This window comes from Rhipicephalus microplus, chromosome 3 (genome assembly GCF_043290135.1).
Source record: "Rhipicephalus microplus isolate Deutch F79 chromosome 3, USDA_Rmic, whole genome shotgun sequence".
Taxonomy (NCBI): Eukaryota; Metazoa; Arthropoda; class Arachnida; order Ixodida; family Ixodidae; genus Rhipicephalus; species Rhipicephalus microplus.
This window is the reverse complement of record NC_134702.1, coordinates 767,058-773,340: the sequence shown is the minus strand read 5'-3', so window position 1 is coordinate 773,340 and position 6,283 is coordinate 767,058.

Sequence of the window (6,283 nt, the reverse complement as noted above, 5' to 3'; positions counted from 1 at the left end):
TAGGCCTACCAACATGGTTATCCACGAAACGGACGGAGAGGAGCTTCCCTCCACCGAAGCTCTCCACGATGATGAAAGCAGCTGGCGTCAAGAATAAGCCAGGGCCAGAAATCCCGCGTCATCCCCGAAGAATTCGACGCCAGCTATCAGCACTTCGCAAGAAGAGTCACAGAAAGCTCTCCCATCGACTCGTCGCAGTGCCCCCAGACCCCCTCCACTTCCAGCGGACGACTACAAAATAGTCCCGCGAATACGTGGAGGCCTCAGCAGTGCTGACACTCCACTTCCGAAGCTCATACATTCCGTCCTAAAAGCGGTAGCGCTCACAAGCTCCCTACACGACCAATACCGCATCAACTCTGTCAGCAACATTCTGCTCATAAGCACACCGGACTCGGTACGCACCGAAGCATACCACCGTATCAAATCCATCAAGATGGACGAGCACAGCTTTGAAGTGGTCCCCCACATTACCGATCCATCGAATACCTGCCGAGGGGTCATCCGTAATATTCCTTTGGAACACATATCTGAAATCATCTTGTCAAATCTATTGGACTATGACAGTCTAGGCCTCATCCTAACCGGACGTCACATGGGTTCCACAACGTCCATCTTGGTCACCTTCAGAGGTACGCGCGTGCCTTTCTACATAAGGTATCAGGGTGGCATCACCAGATGCGTACTCTATCGTCATAAGACAGACGCCTGTAATCACTGCCGCAAGCTTGGCCACAGACCAGACGTATGCCCAGGCGCCTCTCAACCTTTATGTCCAATGTGTGGCATTCCGAACCCACTCCTTGATCACGAATGTGAACCTAAGTGTGTGGTGTACAACAGTGACCACCCCACCGGCTCGCCCCAGTGCCCAGAGCTCTACAAGCCCAAACCAAAGTACGCACCCTCAACTTTCCAGCGAGATGCAGCTCCACTCCTCGACCCAAGCCCATCTTTCAAGAACGCCCCTAGAGGACGCTCACCCAGTATCACAAGACAACAAAGCCGAAAAAGTCGCAGCCACAGCCGAAGCCGCAACAAAAGCATTCATCAAGACCCCAGCCCTCGGACTGGCCCTAGACACGAGGTGAGCTGGCCTGATGTAGCCTCCTCTGAAAGCTCCATTCAAAAACAGCTCAAACTATTGCAGGGTGAGATGGCTAAATTGAGGGCAGAAAATGCAAAACTACGCCTAGAGCTTCAGTCCTTCAAACAACCATCTACCTCCCCTGACCTCCTCGCCTCATCTTTCACCCCTACACCTATCTCACCAGCACCAGCTCCTCTCTCAACCACCCCTATAGCTAGGCCCCCCGCACAACCACCTGCGCAAAAACGAAAAGTCTTGACTCCCATCACAGTAAAAATTTTTACACCCAGAAGGGTGTAAATGAGCTTGTCCCGTGGACGACACCCTAAGGGTGTTAATTCAGCACCTTCCAAAAAGGGTGCTTTTGCATGCACCTTTAGAATAGGGTGTACATGTAAAAAACTGTAGGGTGTAACAAAACACCCTTAAGGAAGGGTGCCTTCTATGTCCTTCACTTTCTTAGCACCCTCTGAGGAGGGTGCGAGAAGGGTGCACAAGGGTGTTGAGTGCCCATGGCGGAGGTGCCAGTATTCTTTTAGACTGCACTAATAGATATCAGCATGCACTGATTACACACTGCTTGAAGAAAGTGGTCGTGATTATCAATGGTGCGCCACCTGTCGAGCTCCATTCATTGCGTGTGGGCAAAAATATAAACACGTACAATCGTGTATGAACTTGTGCTGGATCTGTATATATACTTCACAATTAATATATGCATAATGCGCATTAAAGAAAACGAAGCCTTGCTGCCCTTGCATATTGCATTTATTTATTAGGCAAATAAAACTTATAAACTTTTCTTCTGCCCCACAACTTTTTCACCAGATGTGTAACATGTTCAGGTATACGTACACTACACATGCAACACCTCAAATGTTTATTATAATTTTTAAGTTTCACTTCATTGACAATTCTTTGCAACGTACAATTACACTGGTTTCATTTTACTATACTGCTTCAAGTACATAGAGACTACAAATGAAATACACGCTAATATATCCCTATAATTCTTTCAAGTATCTACAATCCCAGTGGTTTCCAGTTTAATACTCCTTCATGTACACAATCGGTTAATAGGAATGAAATACAGGCAAATATATACTTATAATTCTTTCAAATATATACAATCACCATGATTTCACTATATACGCCTTCATGTACACAGTCGTTGCCAAGAAGTGATGCACACAAAAATATTTACGGATAGAGTTTTCAAATGTATACAATCACAGTGGTTAAAGCTTTGTATTCCTGGATGTATAACAATTGGTTATGAGAATGATGTACATGCAAACATATACAGGTTTTCGCACATATAACTTTAGCGAATACTTAAAAAACCAATACAATTATCAGAAACAGAATAAGCTAAAAAAGAACACAAAACTGAGTCAGGACACACAAAAAACAAAAGAGGTATTGCATAATTATGGCTGATGACACAGCTGGGTCACTTAATGCCAGATGTCCCAGCCATTTTGGCAACCATTTCAAATGTATTCGAAAGCTCGTGCTACATTGAAAATAGTGAACTTCTGGAATATTTAGGAGAGGAAAAATATTTGGTCACGTGGATGTCTTCTGAACTTCCTGGAATGCCATCTAGGTGTTGTATGTGAAAATTTTTATTTTAAACGCACCTCTCTTTCTTTCTATACGAAACTCGGTCTACGTATTACGTAACAAGAGCTTAATTTGGGCGAGTTGGTTCATCGTGGTTGTGTGCTAGTCACAGCGCGACAACTTCAGGAAGAGACAGAAAGGTCAGGAAAGAGCACCGACTGTAAACTGAATTTAATGAATGTTCTACGAGCGCTTTTATACGGAGTAAAAGAACCGTGTTCATGCGCGACGACACGTGTGAGCACTACAAAATAATCTCAACTGTGAAAAGAATACTCCCTCTCGGAAAGGATAAGTGAATGTGTAGTGATGCACTGATCATTGGTTTACCTGATAAAAAATACTTCTACAAATGTTAAATTGGCATTAAGTAAACCTATTCTCGTGACGAATGGTGCAAGATTGACTATTTCTGTTGCTGTTTAGTACACACTCTTTTGAAAGCTTGCAACGGGTGGAAAACAACACGTTAATATCATATCTGCTGGCTATTTTTTTAATTGTGAGACACTTTATGTGGTATAACATGCAAAGGTTTTGGTCATTGTTTTTTGTTGGTCCTGTCTTCTTTCTCTTTGCTTTCTGCAGGAGGGTTTTGCGAACTGGTGGGATGGTTCTGTTGAGATACCCAGCATCTTTTAGTCCTTTAATCTGGTTTTTAAGCCTGACAGCACCCTTGTGCTAACATGACTTCTGAATGTGGCCTGAATACATGTGGTATCAATTCCTATTTCTACTAATTTTGAATGCCGACTATCAAAAGGCAGAACATTCTTAGCACTCCTGGGCTGATAGCACCAGCTAATACCCCAACAGCATCATCACACTTGTTTGCGAAACCCTCCTGCAGAAAGTAAAGTTAAAGGAAACAGGACCAAAAGAAAAAGAGAATGACCAATGACCTTCGCATGTTACACGGTACTACGTACATAAGGTGTCTCACAATTTTAGGAAAAGAGCCAGCAGGTATGACATTGTTGTTTTCCACCCCTTGCAAGCTTTCAAAAGTGCATGTACTTACAGCAATAGGAATAGTCAATCTTGCACCATTGGTCCCTAGAATAGGTTTACTGAATGCCAATCTAATGTGTATGAGATACCGCTAACATGTGGAAACGTAAACATAGGACAAACTGGGCAATGCTTCAATGATCAAGCAAGACAGCATGCTTTAAATGTTAAAAATGGCTATAGTAGTCTCATGGCCGGACACCGTATAGAATGTAAGTGTAGTCCTAGGTTTCATAAAAGAGGTTTTTGAAAAAAAAAGCAAGCAGAAAAAATGAGAGATTTTAGAACTATTTATCAGGAAGGCCAAGGATCGATGCATCAGTACACCTTCACTTATCTTTTCCGAAAAAGAGTATTCTTTTCTCGGTCAAAATTATTTTGTCATGGTCACCCATGTGTTGTTGCAGATGAGCCCTGGTCTTGTGCTCAGTATAAAAATGCTCGTAGCACCTTGAATAAAATTCAGTTGACAGCGCTCTTTACTGTCCTTGTTGCGATAAGATTTTTATTACAGAAAAATTTCATTTTCTTACAATTCAGGTATAATGATGAGTTTTCATTGTATCACAACATGGAGCTAATTGCATCTCAATACGGACAAAAATCACGATTTTGTGAAATTCGTGATATTTTCTCGTATATTTCAGCAGCTTGAGAGGTCTAAAGATATTTTTTCCTCATAATGTACCTTCTATGGAGTAAGTATTCACTGCTCAGATATTTATACAAAGTGCAATATTGCAATAAAAAATGCAAACATAACACATTTTGGCTTTATTCTTGGAAGCGAATGTGGCAAAAAAATTGCACTAATATTATTGAGCTTCAAATACCTTACAGAAGCACATTTACTTAACAAGTAGACCAAATCTCTTTAGAAAAAATAAGCGGTAGTTTTCAAACGAAATTTCCACAAACAGCACACAGACGGCATTATGCCAGGAAGTTATAAGCCAGCCACATGAACAAAACTTTTTTTTCTCACTGAAATATTCTATCAGTTCACTGTTTTAAACGCAGTAAGTCAGCACATTTTGTTTTTCAAATACATTTCAGATGGTCGTTAAAGTGGCTGAGACGTTTGGCATGGAATGGTCCAGCTATATTTAAGCAAAATAACTTACACAAATAACAATATTTGTTCATCTACCATGACCACACTAGAAAAAGTTGTTCAGGCATTGTGACACTAAAATTTTTAGCGTCGTACTGCTTGAACAACTTCTTTTATAAACTCCAAACTCACGCCGAGAAAAAGCCGCTCAATCACGGTGGTTGTTAAAGACCTTGCGGCCGTAGACAATCTTGAAAATAAAAAAAAATCAACTCATCAGTGCTGTCACTCCTTCTTCGTCATTACTGACACGGAAGATTTTTCGGCCATCCACGTGGAGGTTCAGGAACTAGGCTTGCTCTAGGCTGGGGCCGGGGTAGACTACGCACGACGTCAGCGGCACCCTCTCATCCTGTAATAAGAGCAAATATGAATTCTCATAAAAGGATGTTCGTGCTGTTCTGGCAGCACCATATATGAAGAATGTGTAGTGTGTATCCTTTGAAATGGCGTGTAATTGACATTACACTGAACTCGAAGCATACAACCCATACATTCCAATAAGTTTGTATGATAAAGATAAGAGTTTTCCAGCATACAGCAAATTCCCGAATTGAGGTGAAGTGTAAGACTACAGCTCAAAAATGGCACTTACGAAAGCGTGAACTCACCTAAGAATCGAATTCCTTCTAGGGTAGTGAGCCAGTGTGAAAAACAATTCTTAAAGTACAACGTTCAGAACATGTAGCATTATACAAAACGCACAAAAAACTTACCTCTTCATGTGCAAACAGTGAAGGCATCTCTTCTTTCTCTTTTACATGAGAACAAATTATCTTGGGTGTGGCACTAGCGAAGAGGTCTGTAAAAAAAGTAAAAGATTTACTGACTTTAATCACGCCTCTAACAATCTGAGGAATTGTGACCATTCAGTAATCAGTGCAATTCTGACTGCCTCTATAAGGGCATCAAAAATGAACAATTTTCTCGTTCTTTATACCCTCACAAGAAGCTCCGTCAATGGCATCTAATCCAAATTTGACGCTGTGCTTCCTATTTGCCTGCTTTCTAGACGTAGGGCTGCGAACATGTATTTTGTGCACCTAATCTAGCACAGAAATTCATCTATAATTCAATCATCTTAATTCATTGTAATTTGATAAAAGATGTGATAGCTCGTCCAGTGTTTAAAGAGTTGCGGGCCTGCAATAGGCACTGCCTAGCACGTATGTAAGTATTTAAAAAAATTCTTTAAAGCTTGCTTTCAGAAAAAGCTTCTGGCATATTTCGACAAACAAGCTCATCCTTTGATGGCAATAAGGGGTACGCTATTAGCGATTATTGACCACGGGATTTACAAACGTAACCCGTGCCTAAATACTCAGCTAAACACAATCAAGCAAGTAGGAGCGCTCGAACGACACCAACGCGCGCGGACGCCGTCTACGTTGCAGCACCCATGGCTTGTGCAAGAGCTACCGCACATAGCTCCCACAGTAACG